The sequence below is a fragment of the Camelus bactrianus genome, chromosome 34 (assembly GCF_048773025.1).
Source record: "Camelus bactrianus isolate YW-2024 breed Bactrian camel chromosome 34, ASM4877302v1, whole genome shotgun sequence".
NCBI lineage: Eukaryota > Metazoa > Chordata > Mammalia > Artiodactyla > Camelidae > Camelus > Camelus bactrianus.
Genome location: NC_133572.1, coordinates 21,492,443 through 21,513,527, shown reverse-complemented (window position 1 = coordinate 21,513,527; position 21,085 = coordinate 21,492,443). Strand labels below are relative to the sequence as shown.

The window sequence follows — 21,085 nt, the reverse complement described above, 5'->3', positions numbered from 1 at the left end:
AAAAATAGGAATATTTAAAAATGATAATGTAAGGCTTTGGTGTAGTTTCTTTGGTTTCCTAGTTAATGTGGACTTAGAGCCTTTGCATTACTTGATAGCACATCCTTGTCAGTATTTAAAGAGCTGTTAGTGAGCACCCCAGGCCCCACCTCTCAAAACATCATTAAACTTTGCTCTGAAATAGTGAGGTCATAAAGGTCTTGTTTGCAGAATACAAACACTTGGTTTATAATATGAAGCATAGCTCCATTTATAAAATAATAATAGGTTCAAAATTAAGAAAGTGGAAGATAATTGAGTTTTTTAAAAGCTGAAACATAATCTTTCTTGTGCTAATGTTGAACTGGAAATTTCGAAAATAAAAATACTACTGTAATATCATCTACGTGGAATACATATATGCTTTCCCGTTTGAAAAGTAAGTGCGCAGTGTTTTTTGAAGTCAGGAGCATTCCAGCTCAGATACTGGCATTGATGGTTGCTGGTTTTCAATGGCAGAGCCTAAATTTGCCTTCTTAGCTTTTTTTTTTTTTTTTTTGTAGTGAGAGGGTTGAATAGTGCTTTGCCAGCATGATTTTGGGGCAATTTGGGGGCAGATGTCGTGCACCAGCAGTGAGATATTTCAATGCATTTTATTTTCTGGACATCACCAAGGCACATGTGGGGTTTGTGCCTGCAGGCTGGGATGCTGCAGGACTCCCTGGTCCATCACCGTTATGTCTTGGAGCTGCTCCGGTCAGTGAATGATTTTCTGTGGCTTCAAGGTAAGGTGGTCTGATGCAGATGATCAGATGTGTAGTTAAAGTGCTATTACATGAAATAAGAGAAACCTAGAAACATGAGGGAGGAGAATTGGCTGAGCTGATTTCGGTGGGGAGTCTTCTTAGGTGACTCCCTCCCCGTGATTCCTGCCAATATCCTCCCCAGCCCTGCAAGTTAGTCCTGCCGAAGCAAGCATGCACTATGCTCAGAAACGGACTGAATTTCCTTGTGCCTCTGTTTGTTGGCTTTTATTTTTAAAGCACATCTTGCCATTTGCTTAAATGCCATCCCTGCTAGTCACCTCTTACACTCATTCTTCTGGACGTCGTCCATACATAGCTGCTGAATGGATGAACAGAATGTAGTATCTCCATGTAGTGGAACATTATTCAGACGTAAGAGTGAATAAAAAAGAAAAAATAAATAAAGGGGAATATGAAAAAGGCCACCTGCTCTGGGAAGTCCACTCTGACTGCTCAACCCGCCCTTTTCCCTTTGAAACCCAATCACTTATGCTCCTCTCTACTCTTTTTGATAGTACTTACCACCTTCTAATAAACTTTAATGTTTTCAAAAAAAAAAAAAAACAGAGAGAGAGATGCTGATACCACTTCAACATTGACAAGCCTTGATAACAGCACGTTAAGTGAAAGGAACCAGACACAAACGGCAACATATTGTTGACTTCAGTGATCTGAAATGCTCAGAATAGGCACATGCAGAGGCAGAGAGCAGGTGATGGTTGCAAGGGGCTGGGTGGAGGGGGATTAGGGAATGACTGATAGTGACAGGGGGTTTCTTCTGGGATGATGGAGTGTTCTGGAAATAGATAGTGGTGAGGGCTGCACAACCGTGAGTGTGCAGAAGACTGCTGAGCGCTGTCTCTGGGAGTGCCTGTGGTTGGGGCGGCTTTATTTTGTTCTCACCCTGCAATGTGAACAGTCATCTTGTGCTGAGGCAGTTCTACTCCTGTGAGTGTTGAGGCTCAGAGACTTTGCAGAGTCATGTTTCTTTTCTCCCCCTTGCTGAGTGTAGGCAAAAAAGGTTTAAGCCTGAGAAAGTGCTCCATCTGCAGAAATGTCTTTCAGTTTTGCATGGTGTAAAAATCTTGAGAGTTTTTTAATCGTTGACGACAGTCTGTGGGGGGAAACAGCCCGTGAAGCCTGGGTGCGACCTGGAAGAGCCGTGCTTCCCTCCCTGACATGGGTGGGGATTTCACCGCCGTTCAGGCAGTGAAGGGCCCAGACCCATGAGCAGAGATGACAATCGTGAATATTTACTTGTATTCGCTGCTTCATCTTGGATATTAATTTCAAGCTGAGTCAGTTTGTGGCGGCAGCCTCATCCTACATCAGGAATTTATAGTATCTGCTCTTTGAAGTGGAGAGCAAACAGACTTTATTATTTAACAGTCTCCCTTGAATTGGTATCTCAGATTCCTTTGTAAAAAGTAAAACAGCAGAAATACAGACGTCCTTTAATACCAGTGTGACCTGGATCGGGTTTAGTCTCTGTGCCTTAGTGGCCTTAACTGCGGGTGGGGAAGATGATAACAGTGCTTCCCTCAGAGGGCCTGGAGAGGGGGGAGAGAGAAGCACAAATTGAGGACTTACACGAGATGCTCATGAATGACAAAATTTAGTGCTCTCAGCCTGGTGAGGCCTCAGGGGCAGAGATGTCAGAACAGAGCATTCCTAGCCGGAGCTCGATCCGTGTTGGCAGCTGTTATGATCACTATCACCACTGTGTGTTATCAGGTAGTTTTAAGACTTGGTAATATGAATTCTTGAATAATGTTAAAAGACTTGACATCTCAGATCCAGTTTACATAGTTTTCAAGATTTCCTCTGAGAAATGGATGTTTTATTCCCCATCAAAAGTCTGAGTTGAGTCTTTAAAAAATTTCTGTATTCCTCCATCTTTTTGCTTTAATTCTCCATTTCTTAAAAAAAAAAGTTTTTAAATGGAGTTACTGGGGACTGAACTGAGGGTCGCAAACATGTTAAGCACATACTCTCCCAAATGAGGTATAATCTCCCCCATAATTCTTTTTAAACTTTACTTTCTTAGTATTCAGAGGTTAGAGGCCTCTAATTCTTTTTCTGGAGACTTGTCCATGAACCTGTAAATCTATTACTAATGGACAAATCTTGGTTTATTATAAAAATCAATAGAATATTCTGCAATCCATCCAAAAGGAAATGCTCATTGATTTAAATGTTTCTCCTTTATGGTGATATCTACTTTCTGGCCTAGCTTAATTTATTAACACCCATCCTCATCATCATAATGACCAAACTCGCTCTGAGTGGACACCTGCCTAAGGCTAAAATGCTTTCCTCATGTTTTACTTCATAGCAGGTGTTTGAGGGTAGGTATCAGTGTCTCCTTTTTTGAAGCTGAGGGATTGAGAGATGGAGCAGCTTGTCCCAAATTACACACAGCTGGCGGTGGCTAGCTCAGTGCTGGAACCCTGGCTGCACAGGATGCATTTTTAATTGCTCCTCTAATCAGCCTCCCGTTGAGTAGTTTCCCGAACTCCTGTGACTCCATAAATGGCCAATTTTAGTGATCTCAGCCTGATGAGGACTTCAAAGGAGAGACACCAGTGAGAATATGAGACAGAGTGGCAAAAATTAAAATTGTACATTTTTACAAAAGTTTTATTCTCAGGTAATGACTTAAACAGTTAATTTTTTTTTTAATTTTAGTGCCCTGTGAGCACTAAAAACAAAACATTAAAAATAATTATAGTGCAAAAGAGAAGTGGGCTTTGAAAGTCCAACCATTGCTAGCGATGTTACTTGCTTTTCTCTAGTGGCCCTTATTGACAGAAATACTTAGAAAGACTGAATTGGTTTTATGTAGTCTTAGTATGGAAGAAAAGATTGTCAGTGAATATTGTAAGTAAAATCATTACTCTTTTCTTTCCTGATTATGAACAGGTAAGTTGTTTTTATGGCTTAAGTACATTTCCTCATTTGTGAAATTTGAGTAATATCGCTTTCCTTGTCTAACTGTGAGAGTTAGACGCCTTGTATACAAAGCACCCAAGAGGTGTTTAATAAACATGTGCTGTCACAATGACAGGTATTTTAGAAGGATCAACTCTGAATACTAAAGGGGGTGGCTTATTTCTGATGCATATTCAATATGTATATATATGATATATATGAATATGGCTTAAAGTAACAAGGATTCATTTATTTTTTTAGTGCACTATGAAGTTTTAATGAAATCTGTATCATTCTATTGAGACAGGGACTAGTTAAATTGCCTTAAGCAGACGACCTTGAAGATTATTTACACAGAATGTGTATTGTTACAACTCAGAATTCATGTTGCCGTGTAACATCCACTCAGACATTTAAATTCGTGGATTCTGACCAGATCCATTAAGTTTAGAAAAATCCACATTTATCATTTTCAGGGAATAATCTTCTCTCTTTTGTGATTAAAGAAAATTTTGATTTTTTTTCCTGCACTTTTAACAGGTTTAAAATATCAAAACGTTGGTTTGACATGTAACTTTTTTAATAGAATAAATCTCATGCTGTTTTAATATGTAAATAAATGTTTTTGTATTTCAACAAATTTTACGATTTCCTGGCACTTTGAGAAGTATTTTGCAAGATACTTAGATTACCTACTGTTGGAAAAATACAGACGTTACTTTTATGAATATAGGCCTAGTACCGATCTGTTGGTTTTTTGCTACAGTGCAAGACATGAGGCCTAGGAGAGCTTTGCTGCCGATTGCCAGGAGGTCAGATCCCAGGTCTCAGTCTCCCCTCCTGTAAACTGAAGAGGCTGGACTGGTTTCTTTCCTCCTCTAAGATGAGTTTCCATAAGCCAATGTCTTTTGTTTATATTCAGGAGTATTAGCAATATCAGATTAAATACTGAATACCCCTCCCTTACCCCCAAACAAAGTGCAGTATGTGCTACATAAGCTTTTAGTTATCTGATTCTCGTTTCTGATCCTACAGGCAATTTTGTGTTGCATGTTTCCCGGCAACCTGGAAGGTCTTTTTAGCCATAGGTGGCGCTGTTTCACCTTCTTACCATCTTAATTTTCCTGTTTGTTAAAGAAGGCTTAAACAACGTTATTTTATTTTGATTTCTTTGCTTAATGCTTCAGAATAGCACAGTCTCCATTATGTCTGTCTACCTGGAAAAATTATTCTGCTTATATCTTAGTTTTATTCTGTCATCTCGCTGTGAACATTTCAGACTTGCTGTGCAAACAATGGCAAAATCGGACTTTTCTTCCAGTGCTAGAAACCAGTGAGCCGGGAATTTATAAAACAGCTAGAAGTGGCCTCTGGAGCACCTTAAAGCTGAAAAGTGTACTGGGTTCCCTGAGTATTGACTCCGCCGCTGTGTGTTAATTGGTGGTAGGAGATTTGGTACATATAGGAAGGGGTGTAGTGTTTGACTTGGGTTTGCGTGCACGCGCTGCCACTGAGCCACGTGAGCCTAAGTCAGTTCGTTCTGAGATTTCCCTCGTCTGTGAGATGGGGATGCTCATATCTGCTTTGTAGAATTGTGAGAATTAGAAATTATGTAAACTGTTTACCACAGTGGGTATGTCGAGGGCTCATAAAATTTAGCTACTGTTTTGTGAGAAGCCGTCATTTGATAGTCTTTGGCAATTACTAAGAAACAGGAAAATAAGGAAAGCTGGTTTTATGATGAAAGATATTTGAGGAGGTTCCATAGTTCCTATACCCATAATTTAGCATCAGCAAAGTCAGAATTGTTACACAGTCACCATGAACCAACGTTAAGCCACAGAATTTATTGTTACTTCAATTATGTTGGGGCTTAAGGGGATCCGATACTTATACACATGTTGTCTCCAGCAGCCAACTGAGAGATGACAGAAAAGAGTAAGCAGGCCATATATGTCTTCTTTTTTACTGATGAAGCCACGTTCTCCATGACCTTCAGGGCTGTGGGAAAATGCGTGTCATTATACTGTGTCCCAGAAGTAGAGACTCACCCTGTCCCAGGTAACTCTGGGCCACAGCGAGCCTTCCCTTGATAGGATCTGCCCCACTATGCACAGGGCTGTCCTGCCATGGAGCTGAGCATCCCGGGTGCTTCCCAAGTGTGGCCAGCACTGGAAGGAAAGGAACGGTTTCACATACACTGCTTGTCTCTCCGGACTCACACCTCACTCTGTTAGTGTGATAAAGGCTAGCTGTGGGCCATGGGTCTGTGCTGTGGAGAAGAACTCTCTGTGGCCAAGAGGAGTGGGGAGGAGGCATCCCCTCCCTCAGTTTAAACAGGTGGTGGTATGGAACAGAAGGGTGCTCCCCAAGAGTTTATAAAAGGAGAAATAAGGATTTTCTTTGGGACTTAGTCTAGCCAGGAAACACAGAAGATGATTAGAAAGGAGACTTGTAAATCAATTTAATATTAAGTTGACATTTGTTGAGCACCAATAATGTGCTACATTCTTTTCTGAGAGTTTTACAAAAATGAATCATTCAATCTTCTCAACAATCGAGTAAGGAATGTTTGATTTTTATCCCAGTTTTACAGGGTGGAAATTGAGGCACACAGAGGGTAAGTAAGTTGGCCAAGGTCACAGAGCTAGTAAGTGGCAGAGCTGGTATTTAAACCCTGGCTGTCTGGTTTTGAGGCTCCCAGGGATGGGCTTTGGGTGTTTAGAGGTATCTGCATCCCTGGATCTCTGCACCACTGTGCATCAGTTTGCCCAATAAGGACAGGGAAAGGAGAGTTACACAGGTGCTCACAGTCGTGTCTCAGCCACTGTCCACAAAGAGTGCACCGTGATTGGCATTAATTGTTTTCCAGGCAGTAGATCTGTTGGTATAACAGAAATTTAGTCCATTGAGTTAATCTAGAAACCCTTCCTGCTCTGCTTCTCTCCATGTTTGCCATGTAACTGCCTGCCTGTTATTAGGCCGTGCAGGAGAAACTGTACTCATGGTTGAACTCTGATATTTCAGTCTGGTTGATAGTTTCACATATTCTGTTACATTAATAAGTTAAGTTTCTGGTTTTCTTGCATCAGTGTCTCGTGAGTTTGGTTAATGTGAAACCAGTCCATGGGAGCACAGGGGTGCTGACGGTATAATTTCTGAGCACGTTGTGGCACTTCTACATGTGCAGTCCTGACTGGAGGATGTCCGACTTCCTCACTGATTTCTCCCAAGAGCAGGGTCCTCTCCCACCCCCGATGTGAGGCTGGGAGCTCTCTGAGTAGGCCAGTCAGTGGCCAAGTCCACCAATCAGAAAATGATGAAGTACTTGGAAGTGGGTTTAATAGAAAAAAGGGCTTCCAGGTAGTCCGATGGGCTGTTCGAGTCCATTTGGTTAAAAGCTGTTCACTGTCTGTGGTTGAGCTGACTCTTTGCTGTTGAAAAGTCTTTATTAGATGAAGGGATTTTAAAAAGCAGAAAGGAGTGATTTCAGGTGGTACGTCCACACCGGTGAGAAGTGATGGATGACCGCCTGTGTGAGGCATAGACAGAGTCTTACAAACTTCATAAAACAGCTTTAAAAGCTCTGCCATCTGAGTGTACTTCATAAGGGGTCCAGATCATCACTGGTGACGCTGAGAGGGCAAATAACTGATGATGGCATAAAGGACACAGAGGCATCAAAAAGGTCTCAGTCATGTTCCCTGTTTAAAGGATGTGGCACAGTGTAATATATTTGAGCTGGTTTTTCACTGAACAATTTTTCGTGTTTTCTGGGACTCCCAGCTCCCGAAGTTTCCACGCAGCTGCATGTCCCCTCACTGCAGCTCTGTCAGCACTTGTCCTGGGCTGACCTGGTGTCACGGGGAGCAGGACGGTCAGCGTCCCCGGCTCCTCCGAGCTCCGTCTCCTCATCCGCAGTGCTGGGCTTCTCATCCGTGTCTACTTAGAAGGGTTGCTGAGAACCACACGTGATGGTTGTCAGGGGTGATTTGTGGTTGTCCCTGTGTTTGACATATAGTCAGTATTTGATAGAAACACATGTTTTTTATTATAGTTCTGGCTTCTACATTGCAGTGGTTTTTAGTCTGCATTTTTTTATAACTTTTTTCTTATTTTTAAATAAGCAATTTTGGGGGGGGGGAATTACTGGGGATTGAAGCCAGCACATTGTGCATGCTAAGCAGGTGTTCTACAGCTGAGTAATACCCACCCTCCTTGTCTGCACTTAAAAATAAATATTGCAATACACAAAATAGCTCTTAAACACCATCATGGGACCTATTTTCTGTATAGACAATTGAATACATATGCTATTTCAATAAGAATAAATGTTGGGACATACCTTTCTGAATCTGTTTACTTGTTTAAAAACGATCATAGCTAGTGATAAACACGAGTCTTGGATCCAGTACTTCTTAGGGTCTGCTTTGACATCATGGGAAATTACATTCTACAGAGAAGGCAAATTGGGTCTCGTTGATATTTGGATGATTTAGCAGATGATCAAGTCTTTCAAAACTTGACAATTTTGTATTTTAAACTAACTGCAAAGTTATCTTCTAGATGTTGGAATTACTAAGCTTGTGAAGTGCTCAGTAATTCAGTGTGTATGTGTTTGTGTCTGTGTGAACGTGTTTGTGTGTGATTTCAGGAAGGTAGAAATAAGTTCCATGTAGCCCTCTGATACCTTCTTCCTCCAGTTCAAGATGTAGGCATATATTTACACAAGTAAATGGATATTCTTTAGTCATTTGACATATTGGTGGGAATACGAGGTTCTCACACTTGTTTCAGAAGGGTTGGGGAGCATCAGGTTTGAAAACAGGAGGGGAAAGAGGCCGTGAGGCACTTCACACTTTGTGCAGGATTTGAGGAACAGTAGCTCTTCTTTTTTCTTCTAAAGAAAACTGGTGCTGAATTGTAACATACTATTACTCAGAATTGCTTTTCTGATCAGATACAAGTGCCTCAGAGTTTTCAAGGCAACATGAATGATGAAATCCGTTTTAGGAGTTATCTTTAAAGTAGTGTTAATTTTCAAGTAAAAGGCTATAGCCTGTTCTTTCTTCGAAGTGTAAAAGACGTTCTCATTGATCCAAGTGCATGATCAATGTGCTTATTTTCTTTGGGGTTTTTTTCTTTTTTTTTAAGTGCTTGTTTCATTGTGGTTTGAATGAATGTTTAAAATTTCTGAATTTTGTTCTTTAGAACATGCTGATTTATCAGAACTGTTAAAAACCTGATTGATTTTCGTCTTTGTTTGGAGGGGCACCCTTTTGATTTCTGTTGTCTGTTAAAGAGGGAAATTCTTCCACTAGCCTGCAGATCATTAAGTGAATGGTTTGCAGTGTGCCTTTAAAATTCTTTGAATGCTTTGAGCATGCTTGTCTAGTGAATTTTGAATTGACTCATAGTAATGACTTTGCTTTGATTCTGTGGCTTTTGCTCCTCTCCACAAGAATTTGAATTCTCTGTTGCATTTTGTATACGTGTTCTTAACAGGGGAAGTAATTTTACATTTTTTACAAAGGTGGGTTTTCCTATTCCCTCTGAATGCCTTCTATAATTGATACAACAAAAATCTGTTATTGCAGTGCTTAATTATTTCATAAACTAATCTTTGGCTTAATCAGAAGCAATGAGAAAAAGTGATAATAAAAAATATGAAAACCTTCCTTCCTTTGAAGAATAGAAATCAGGTGGTCAGGCTCACGCATGTTTTGTGCTTGACACACTTACTTTCATGTCATTGTGTATCATGATTCGGAGATGGAGTTGCTTCAGGTTTTATAGATTTTTGTTTTAACAGTTTTGTTGAATTCTTTCTCCAGGCTGATGTTCCCTGTTGGGTTTGTGGAAAGCGTAGAAGGGAAACAAATTCTTTGTTTTAATTTCAGGAGGCCTGAGTTGCTGATGAGAAAAGAGTTGAGGGTGGGCTGAGGAACAGAGTGACACTCCCTCTCCTCCCGGCTGAAACTGATGAACAATGAAATCAATAAAGTGTATCAGTGTTTGACCAATAGATTTCAGCGAGCCCAAACTGGCAAGTTATGCCGAATGGAAAGTACTGAATTCACCCGCAGAATTAGGTGCTTTGCAAATTAGAAGCAGCTTAGAGCAATCAGAAAAATTAGTTCATGTGATGAGATATAAAAGAATGTAATATCTTCTATTTCTGAAACTTTTCTTTGTTAAGTTGTGTAGAGCTAAAATTAAGTTTCAAGCGCCAGGAGTTAAGAGTCTGAGTGGTTCTGTGGGATCGTTATTCAGGGATGTGTCTAGATCCTGCTAGTGTCTGAAGCTGGCAGGAAAAGACCCAGAGCTAGGATTTGTTATCCTAGGGTGTCCTCCATAATGGTTCCATAATGATTACATGTGGGAGCCCAAGATTAGTTTAACAAATTGTAACAGACCCCAGCCGCCTGTCAATTTTCAGAAGAAAAATGTGTGCTTAGTAACTGCTTTGCAAGCAGGAGCCTGTGCATCCTCACTCCTGTCTCCTTGCCTTAAAAAGCAGACAATGCTTTGCTTGCATAGTTGATGCTTTAGATAGCACTCTGCTCATTTCAAAGCAAGGACCCAGGCCCTCAGCTATAAAAGCTGGGCTTGTGTGCTTTTAGGTAGTTTATTATCCCCAAAACAAGGACCTGGCTGGTCTCGTGGTCTGCTTTGTAATTCACATATCTAAAGAATGTATCTTATACCTCTCAACCCATGACTTCCCTAAAGATACACTAAGCCTTTGTACTCATTGTGGATTCTACAATCTCTGTCTCCTCCCGTCTTTCCTCAAGTTCCTACTTACTATCACACAACTGTTAATGACTTTTTCCTTTCATTATACACAGTAAATATAGGAGCATTTGAGAGGCTCGTGGAGTTGGCTCCCTACTCCTTCTCTTTTTCTGGACTTTTCCCACAGAGTCTTGAATAATCATTCAGTGTCGGTACGACTTCTGTCAGCCATAACTCACAGTTCCAGGTGAGAATGATGCAGGCTTTATCTCTCCTACCCAAGGGAGAGAGAGAAGAGAATTGAGATCTGCTCCCTTGTGGTCCCTTCCTTCCCCAGGGCCACTCCAGTTTATCTGCAGCCTTCTGGCCTCTGCTGTCAGGGCCTCTATCCCAGGACTGACTGCAGCCATTTTTTCCCTTGCCAACATTTCCTGTGCCTTTCAGAAGTTGGTCTCTTCTCTGCAATTCAACCCTGGCAGATGTGATGGTGATCAGCGTGCTGGTGGGCAGTCACCTGGGGACTCCCAGGAACCATGCTGATTCTCCTGGGTCTCTCATTCGGGGTTACATAACTGTCGAGCACCGGAGGAAGCCCATTCACGTGAGGGCAGCGCAGCATTGCATCACTTTCATTTTATTTTTGAAATTTCAGTGGAGAAATTATTTGTAGCAAACTGTTCCAGTTTTTTGGCTGACTGCTTTCCTCACCACCATTTCCTTGTTGGATGTGGTGCTTGTTTTAAGAACCAGGTTTCTTCTCTGGTTATTTCTAGCAGGTGGGCTTGCCGAATCCTTGATCTGCATTTGAAGCAGAATGCTTCATCTTGATGTCAAACTGATTTTCTTCATTCTGAATATTTCCTATACACTCAGCAACTGTTTCAAGTGAACTGCTTTTGTCCAATTTCGGTTAACTCACATTTGCTGATCTCCTGCTTTCATGCTGAGGGCAGTTTCTTCTTCCTGTAATAAAAGTTAGCAACTTGCATCTACTATGGGAAGGTACTGGCCCGATGTGCTTTTGTTCTTAACAATTTTAATACAATTCACTCATTAAAATTTACACCGGTTTTTACTCTATGCCAAGAATTGTGCATCCCTGTCAATCTTAGAATATTTTCATCCCCCTAACAGGAAACCCCGTACGCATAAGCACTCATTCCCATCTTCCCCATCCTCCCCCAGCCCCAGGGAGCCACTCTCTCTGTGGATTTGCCTGTGCTGGACATTTCATGTAAATCGAGTCAATTCATGTAAACCGTCTATTGTGACTGACTTCTTTCACACTGAGTAACGTTTTCAATGTTTGTCCACGTTGTTGCCTGGGTCAGTACTCCATGCTTTGCTATTGCTGAATAATATTCCACTGTATGGCTGGGCCCCTCTGTTTACCCATTCATCAGGCGATAGGCATTTTGGTTGTTTCTTCTTTTTGGCTGTGATGAATAATAGCACCGTGAACATACCTGTAGGAGTTTTTATGTGGACAGTTGTTTTCAGTTCTCTTACGTGTGTGCCCACAGAGCAGAACTGCTGGGTCATTCAGAAACCAACTGTTCAACACTCTGAGGTCCTGCCAGGCTGTTTTCCAAATTAGCCACTCAGTGTTACATCCTCACCAGCAAGGGCTGCTATCTCTGATTCCTGTGTGTCCTCATTAGTTCTTTTTATTCTTTTTTTAATTATAACCTAATGTAGTGAGTGTGAAGCGGTTTCTCCTAGTGGTTTTGACTTGATTTCCCTTAAAGCTAATGATTTTGAACATCGTTTCATTGTGCTTATTGGCCATTTGTATATTTTCCTTGAAAAATACCGTTTCGGATCCTTTATTCATTTTTTAATTTAGTTGTCTTTTTTGTTGAATTGTAGGAGCTTTTTTTTATTTGGAGATACAAATTCCTAATCAGATAAATTATTTGAAAATATTTTCTCCTGAGTGTTGTTTTTTCACTTTCTGGATGGTGTCCTTTGAAGCAAAGTTTTAAATTTGATGAACTCAAATTTATCTCTGTTTTCTTTTTTCCTTGTGCTTTTGGGGCACTATTTAAAATCTGAGGTATTTTATTTAAAATTTACATATAAAATAACTTAATTCTTAGGACTGTTCTAGGAGACGGGTGCTGTTGTTGTCCCCAGTCTATGGATAGGAGGCTGAGATACAGAAAATTTCACTGACTTATCAGTGTCAAATCGACCCAGTGCTGTGGGAGTTCAGAGCCTCATGATTGTCCCCAGCATCTGTGCTCTTCACCACCATGCTCCACTACTGCCTGGAAGCGTTAATGAAAAAGTCTTTCCTTTTTTGGTTTCTTGTTTGTTTGTTTTCTCATTGGGAAGCTCATCTCCTCATTTTCCTTAAAGACATCAGTGTAGGTTTATTTTAGGTCTCATGTAGGCAGAAGCATTGCTATCAGTTAACTTCTTTATTACTCACTCTCCGGTGATGATTTGTTGCTATTTGACCTAATCAAGTCATGCTTAAGTCTTTCCTGCTCATGACACTAGCAGCAGAGTCATGACTTACAGAATGCTCAAAGAAGAAAATAATTCATTGATTTTATTTTGCTACCCAATCAAACCAATCAAATAAAAACCCTGGTGTTGACACAGACGGTAAGCCCTCCAGAATAGGGTCACTGTGTTTCTTCTGTTTCGTTTGTTTGGTCACAGTGTCTGGATAGTGACTTGCTGTCCAGCAGTTTTGTGAGGATACGGTGCTCGTGAACCATTTTAAGGACAGAATTTTGACAACAGACTGTATTGGTTATTTCACGAGGGAAAAGATAATATAGAAATACTGCTCAGATCTATTTTAAAATTAAGTTTGGAATGTTGAGAAGAGTTCAAGAAACCATACAAAGATATTTTTCACTTATTTTAGATCTATCTTAGGCACATTATGATTACATAGCAGAGTAACTTATCAACTAGATTTGACAAGAGGGGTGTATTATTGATTATTTGTTTTAGTTGAAATATTCTACCTGGGAAAAAATAATCAGTGCCCATAAATGAACAAATATGTTTGTATTTCTATGTAACATGGGAGCAGACTTCATTTGTTTCTATATAATATATATGACTGTGTGTTTTAATCTGTCTGTCAGTGTATTTATAGTTTTTCAGCAATGTTTTAACTTTAGAATTCTTCTAAGAAAATCACCCCCGATTCTAGCGCAGTTTGTACTGTGTATCCTGTTCCTGTCTTATGCATGGGATTCCACTGTCTCCTCAGTGAGGAATTTCCTCCCCTACTGAGGTAGTAGCAGAGTTAAAGGAACTGTGATTTCTAGGCCTTTGCTCTCTATGTGTTTGCAGTTGGCTGTCAATCGCGATTTTCCCTTTCTTGAATTTTCATTGTTCAATTAGAATTTTTGAAAATAAGTGTTAATATGTTGTATTTGTCTCCCTAGAAACTTGATGTGTTTGTGCTTTTCAGTTTTCAATTTCTTAAAATTGTAAATGCACTCTTGTCTTTAAGTAGTCCTTTTTCACTAGATAATTGTTTACCTCTTTATAGTTAAAATACTTTTTTTCCAATGAATGAATCGGTGTGCATGTTTTAAAAGATACCTTACTTTTTATTTTCCTTATTATAAAAATTATATTCATTCTAGAGAATTTAGAAAATAAGGATAAACACAGTAATAACTTAAAAATGGCCTCTAATCTCACCTGGAGATACAGTTATAAAGTTTCAAATTGAGAATTACAAGTCCTCTCATGTTGTTCTTCTTTTTCAAGATCGTTTTGGTTACTGAGAACCTCGAATTCCCATATGAATTATAACAGCAGCTAATCAGTTTTTGCAGAGGAGCCCGCTGGGATTGTGATCGAGACCACGTAGAATATACGGATCACTCTGGGGAGCACTGCCATTCCAAGAGCACTGTCTTCTGATCCAGGAATGTACGTGGCGTGTCTGTCCAGGTATTTAGGTCTTCTTTAATTTTTTTTCAGCAATGCTTTGTGTTTACAGAATACTATTTTACTTTTTTCTTTGCCTTTATACTGAGGACAAGTGTGCAAGGTACCGGGATCAGAAGTGTATTTTAGCCCCGCCCCTTGCTGCCAACATGGTCGCTTCGCTCTTGCTTTGCCTTGTGTACAATCTTGCACAAAATAGGACCTCAGTAACTCTCTCTTGAATGAATGATTATATGATTGTAGGATGATGCTTGAGAGTCCTTGTGATGATTTTTTCCTCCAGCCTTTCCCCAATTCTTAACTATGCCCTTTCTCTTCCTAAACTCCAGCCTGGGTTTCAGCCTGCCTGTGGCATTGATTTTCCCTGTCTGTAGACTCTTCCTTTCACTGGCTCATGACAATGTTACATGTGGGCGGTGGAAACTTGCTAGATGTCAAGAAAGAGCAAATCCATTGCATGCTAATATTTTTACAGTGTGGTATTTTTTATCGATTGAAATTAAATCAGGCTAACCCCCTGAGCCCTCCCGTGAGCTCTTTTCACTTTCCTACATCTGATACTGCTCTGGTTGCTACATGTGCCCTTCCCCCAGCCTTGGTTTTTGGGTTGAGTAAGTCATCATCAGTGGAACACTCTCTTTAAAAGATGAAGAGAACATTTGCTCCTTCTCCCTGGTTGGGGACTTGGATGAGATGAGATACCAGATAAAGAATGGAGCTCCACCTCATTCTGACCCCCGCTCTTTCCGTTCCGTTCTCCAGAGGAAAAGAGTACAATTCAACAGTATAAAGATTGATTGTGAGCTAATGAGATAGGCAAGACAATCGATCATTTATTAAATATCCTTTCATGCCAGAAACAAATGTATTATACACACAAAAATCACACAAAGCATGATAATATCATGCTTACAGACGTGGGTCCGAGTTCGAGTCCTACTCTGGAGTGACCAGTCCTGTGAGATGGAGAACTGGTAGGTCGGCTTAGGCTCTCCAGAACTGGTTTTCTGTCCTGCAGAGATGGGGCTTACTAGGCTTCCCTCCCCCGTAGAGGTGCTGAGGGGTGTAACTGTCACGCGTGCACAACTGCTCGTTCCTCGTAAGTGCAGGATAGCATAGATTTTGCGGTGACGGCTTTATGACCTCCCCGTGTAGACTCTCAGTGCTCCAAAGGGATGCCTTGTGGTTTGGAGATGAGATTCTCATTTCTGTAAATACCCAAGGATTGTGGTATTGGGCCCTGCTGATTTGAATCTATTCTTTAGAAAGTACATATTGTAGATATATTTTTCAAGCATGTGTGCTTTTTTCTTTTATTATTTATAGTTCTACCCTCTCATCTGTTGGTGTGACTTTTCATGGGGATCCAGGAAACAGTCCTAAGCTACCTGCCTCTTCACTCTTCTCCGTGGTGGTTTTCTTCCCTGACTAGAAGAGGGTTTTGCACAGGAAATTTTATTTGTTCCCCTTTTCTTGGAGTCTCTCTTTCGGTCTGCCCATCTCTCACCTATCCATCTGTCCATTTATCTACCCACTCATTCTTCTGAATTGTTCCAAAAAGCATTTCAGGCAGCTTACAGAAGAACAGATACCAAATAAACAGGTTGGAAAATGGGGTGAAGTTCAAACTGTGAGACTAGGAGGTGAGCCTGTGTGAGGGTTGCAGCCGTGAGACACACGCCTCTGCCCTGTGACTTATAAGATCGACAGCAAGAGTGTACCTGATGCTCCCAGCAGACACAGGGTAACAGGGTTTGTGGGAGATGCTCACTGGCTGTGAAATAAATAAGTGGCTCAGGAGAAGCCCAACTTTTCCAGCTACAAAGGCTTAGGAGAATATTTTGAGTGTCTTCCAAAATCAGGATATTGCATTGTTCCTTTTGTCAGAGTTCTACGTATAGTTGGTTACATTCTATACCTGGAAATTTCTCCAAAACTCCTTACCAAGTGAGTGCCATTGCTCGGGAATGGGGTGGTTCTGCTCATTGACGGGGGTTGGCCAGAAACCGAAAATGACAGCTTCAAAGGAGCCTGGGATTTGTCAGTTATGTTTTGTCAGTGCTGTAGATTTCAGGAAATGCTTTCACACTTTCTCTCCATCTGAGGCGGCAGCGTGCTCTCTTAGCAGCATCAGGAGCTCAGAGCCACGGGATGTTGGGGGCTGACTGCACTGCCGTCAAGACAGCCAAGCTAGTCACTGCAGGCTTGGTCCTTTCACGTAGCGCATTTCATGTTCTTTAGTAGAAGGTTTCAACAGGGAGTTAATTAACTGTGTTAATTAACATTTAATAAATATGAAGCTTTGATGAAAAGACGGTTATAGGCAGAATATAAGTTGTGAACACTTTGAAAACGGTTTCATTACTGAAATTTCAGTAGGGAAGATACACAGTTTATCTTATTTATGCCTCTCTTTTGAAGTAACAAAGAAACAAGACAGAAAAGGCAGAGGATGATTTCTGTTATTCCTCTCGGCTTGCAGGTGCCCTCACATCCAGTGGCATCCATCCAGACAACAACACTGGCACTGGCCATGCTCAGAACTGCCTCAGCCCTGAAGACACAAGTGACAAATAGAAGGGGGCCGCGCCCTGTTACAGCAGGTGCTCTCACTTTGTGGGTCCTTATGTAACTGCGCAGTGTTAATCAGGATCGCCCATTCTACATTGTGTGGCGCTGCTGCGGTGTCTCCTAGTTATTTGTTTCTGTAAGTACTCGTGTATTATTCTCCAATGTGTGGTACTACACATCTAAAAATGCTTTTTTCAGATGAAAAATTATGTATATTTAATATAATAAGTCTGAAAAAAGGGACAAAAAAGGCTATCCAGGTCCCACTACTCAGAGATAATAATTAACACTTTAACATCTACTTTCTGTTCTTTTCATCAGTGTGTATCAGCTCTGTCATAAAAACCAGTGAGCACTCTGTGCCTGTTTACTCTGTGGAGACCTCCATTTTCCATTCGGCTTATTACATGTTTTTCTACAATATTCTATCTCCCCTGGCATGATTTTTAATGACCAGTATAGCATTATGTCTTGTGGAGGCAACGTCCATTTTACTTCGGACTTAAATAAACTTTTAAATTCCAAGTGTACTTAACTGAAATACTGAAAAGAGAGCTGTGGTGGTACCGAAAGAGCCCTACCTCCCTTCCCCTTATTTCCTGAGTGTAAAAGCTGTTGCCAATGTGGTGTATATATTTCATGACCTTTATGCCTATGACATCTATATATACCCATACATACATACATACATACATACATACATACATATGCGAAATCTATGTATATGTGTGTATATATGCTTTTTTGAAAAATAAGGCCATACTATATGTTTTCTGCAGCTCGCTTTATTCACTCAGGGGTATATCATAGACGTCCTCCCACTCCAGACTCACCCGGTCCTTTCAGATAGAGTGGAGGGGTCTCCTGACGTGCAGGTGTGGTCTCTTGTGCAAGGACAACTTTGGTGGGAGAATGCTGTGGACAAGGCCCTGGGCCACGGGGAAACGCCAGTCCCCTCAGTGCCCTCAGCTCGCCGTGATTTACCGCATCATTGTCTTGATGGTGGACACAAATTTTCTCCATTTTCCACTGTCAGAAAGGATGTTTGACTGGCATCTTTCTTTAACAGACATTCCTGTGAACTTGTATGAGCATGCCTTTAGTTAAGTCTTCTGAAAATTTAGTCCCTGGATGTGACATTTACGTTCATCACAGGCTACTATCAAGTGACTAGAAATTCCTTCTCCATTGTGGAATGAAAAATGTAGAATTACTTACGTAACCAATTCTCTATCGCTGGATATGATTTCACTTCAGCTTTTCTTCCCACCAGTGTAAACAGTACATCTATTTGAATTGATTTTTTTTCTAAACGAAACGATTTCTAGAAGTGGGGTTGAATCGGTGTGTACACACGTTTTTCAGAGTTTACATACCCATTGACATGTCATCCTCCAAAAAGGTCGCTCACAGTTTTTTCTCCCACAGATGGACACTAGCTACAATATCTTTTAAAAATATTTACCAATAAGATGAGCAAAAGTGCTTTTTCATTGTTTTAGTTTGCATTTGATGACCAGTGAGGTATTGAGCATTTTTCACTGATTAGCCATCTGACTTTTGAAAAGTGAATGATCCATTTTGTCCTTTGCACAAATTTAAGTGAGGAAGCTTCTTTTTGCTTTGTGACAGCTCTTTGTATGTTATGAACATTAATCCCTTGTCTTCATCAACATCTATCACAGAGTTTTTCCTTGTCATTTATTTCGTTTCATTTTCTTCAGTAGGTTTATTTTTGTTGTGGCTCAAAATATTCTTAAGATAGTAAATGTCTTTCTTTTGGGTTTTATCTTTGGTATTACTCTTAGAAATACTTTCTTATAATGATATAAATCTCTTATGTAGGTTTATTTAATGTCTAAGATGGAGATGATAATAGTACTTGTTATAGTGAGGAGAAGTTGAATTAATGTGAGCAAAGAGTTGTATTTGCTGTTATTAATATTTACATCACTATCTGTAATTTTTTTGTGGTCATTATGACAGGAATAGAATTTGTTCTTTCCAGGTGATTCTCTGATTGTCCCGGGACAATTATTGAATTCATACTTTGCTCTTTGATTTGAAATCCCACATGTACAAAATACTTATGTACGCTAGAGTCTCTTTTTGAGCTCATGCTTTATTTCTGTCAATCTTACTTCCTTACTCCAGCGCTATATCTTACATATTGTAAAAATTAATTATTATCTGACAGTGCGATTTTTTTTTCTTTTCTTCCATCCCAAACTTTCTTGGCTATTATTATGACTTTATTATTCCTGAAGAATTCTAAAATATTTTGTTCAAGTTAAAAAAAATAATCAGATAAGAGTATTCATGGGATTTTTACTAAGTTTTGAATTATTTTTAGGAGAACTTCCATATTTACAAAACTGTTTTCCTCCATGCAATATGTTGATGTCTCTACATTCACACCTCTTATTTACCCCTCAGTACAGTCCTGTAGTTTTCTCCATGTACAACATGGGCATTAATTTTGAGTTTATTCCAGATTATTGTTGATGTTTTTGTTAACTTTGTATGTGAGAATTTTTTGCTATTATATTTTTTAACTGTTTAAACTGACACCTAGGAAGGCAGATTCGGTTTGTAAATACTCACTTTGTAACAAATCATTTAAAATTGTAAGTATTAAGTAATTGTTCCAGGATCCTTTCTTTTGTGTTTTTAAAAATTTGTTTCCAATATTATCAAAATGGTCATAGCTAAGATGTATAGGAGTGGAGACAGATGGAGAGAGGTAGTGTGGCTCATGTACAAACTGTGAGCACTTTCATGGCTGCCTTTAGGCTGGAGAAGCCCCAGAAGAGCCCAGGTTAGACCAGGGGTGGCTTTTTATGCACTTGAAAGCCAACTTTCCTACCTTTATGGTGAAGGCTGGTGGGCGTGGCAGGTAGATGATCAAGGTCTGATCAAGGTCATTGGCTGCACAGAGCGCTGTGTCTGTGAGAACTGGAGTCCATCGCCATGAGAAATGCTTGGTGCCATGAACACTGCAGGGGAGCTGGGGAGTCTGTGTGTTAAGGATTTTCCAGTCCTGGGAGTGGGAAGATGAGACTCTGCATTCAGATCTGAGTTTGAATTCATCCTCTCTGGTTTACTGGTCCTCTGACTTTTGTCAAGTTATCTACCCTCTTTGAACTCCTACTTTCTTGTCCCTCAAAATAGGAGAATTACGGCCTGCTGCTAGAGTGTTTGACCAGGATTAATGATTTGTTTCTATAAGATGCCACGTACAGTCACAAGCTCAGTGAGAAATGGGCTGTCACCTCTTCATCTGCAAGTCAGTGCTCTACAGGACATTGGGGCAAAGCCAGTCCGTAATTTGTTTGTGATGCAAGTAGGAACAAAATTAATGTCTTGCTTTTCCCTTGCAGTATTCTTACTCCTTTGCTTCATTTACTTCTTTCCTCCTTTCCTTTCCCCTCCTCCACCAAAAGATCCTGAGACTCTCTCAGAACACTAGATTCAAATTACTTTAAAGGGTGTCTCATCCTCATGAAATGACAGTAACTTAAAAAAAATCTGTACAGATCCCAGACGTCATTGTATTTGATTTACACACACACACACACCCACACACACAATCAGCCTACCTCCCACTTGCTGAGGGAGAAGGACCAATTTTTCTGGGTTTTCATTCACTGAGCGTGAGAGCAAAGTCTCTTACGCAGACTTTCACCTTGCTTAGTGCATGGTGTTTTTAATTGGATTTCTGCTTTGTGGCCATAGAAATATTCTCCTTATAGAAGAGAGGATGAGGAGACATAGACATTCTGCTGAGATATTGGTGTCAACATATTTGAGTTGGAAAGGACTTAGGACAGCATAGAGTCGTAACTTTTTATGGGTGAGAATTCATGATAGTGTAACTTGGACAAGAACCTAGGTCTTCTGTCTTCGTGTCCACGTGGATGAAGAGGCAACAGGGCGGGAGATGGCAGGGATCCTTCTTGCTTGAGTTCCAGGGTCTTGCTAGTTTTCATTGCTCAGCTGCCTTTAGTTTAGGTCCGTGTGGCGTCTCATGGGAAGGTCACTCTGTCCTGATAGACTGAGTTTCTAATCAGCAAAAAGCCCTGGACCCACTCATATTTCCCAGAGTTTTTCTGCTGTCCTGCTGACAGTTTATA

General features: G+C 40.4%; 1 protein-coding gene across 2 annotated transcripts in view; it reads left to right on the top strand.

The window, feature by feature from the left end:
- Positions 1 to 21,085, top strand: part of LOC141575942 (uncharacterized) — a 147,959-nt gene that overhangs the window by 98,310 nt on the left and 28,564 nt on the right. For both annotated transcript variants that reach the window (XM_074357784.1, XM_074357791.1), the window contains 2 exons: positions 14,199 to 14,384; positions 16,864 to 17,088. The gene's annotated coding sequence lies outside the window, so the exon portion shown is untranslated. The remainder of the gene's footprint in view (positions 1 to 14,198; positions 14,385 to 16,863; positions 17,089 to 21,085) is intronic.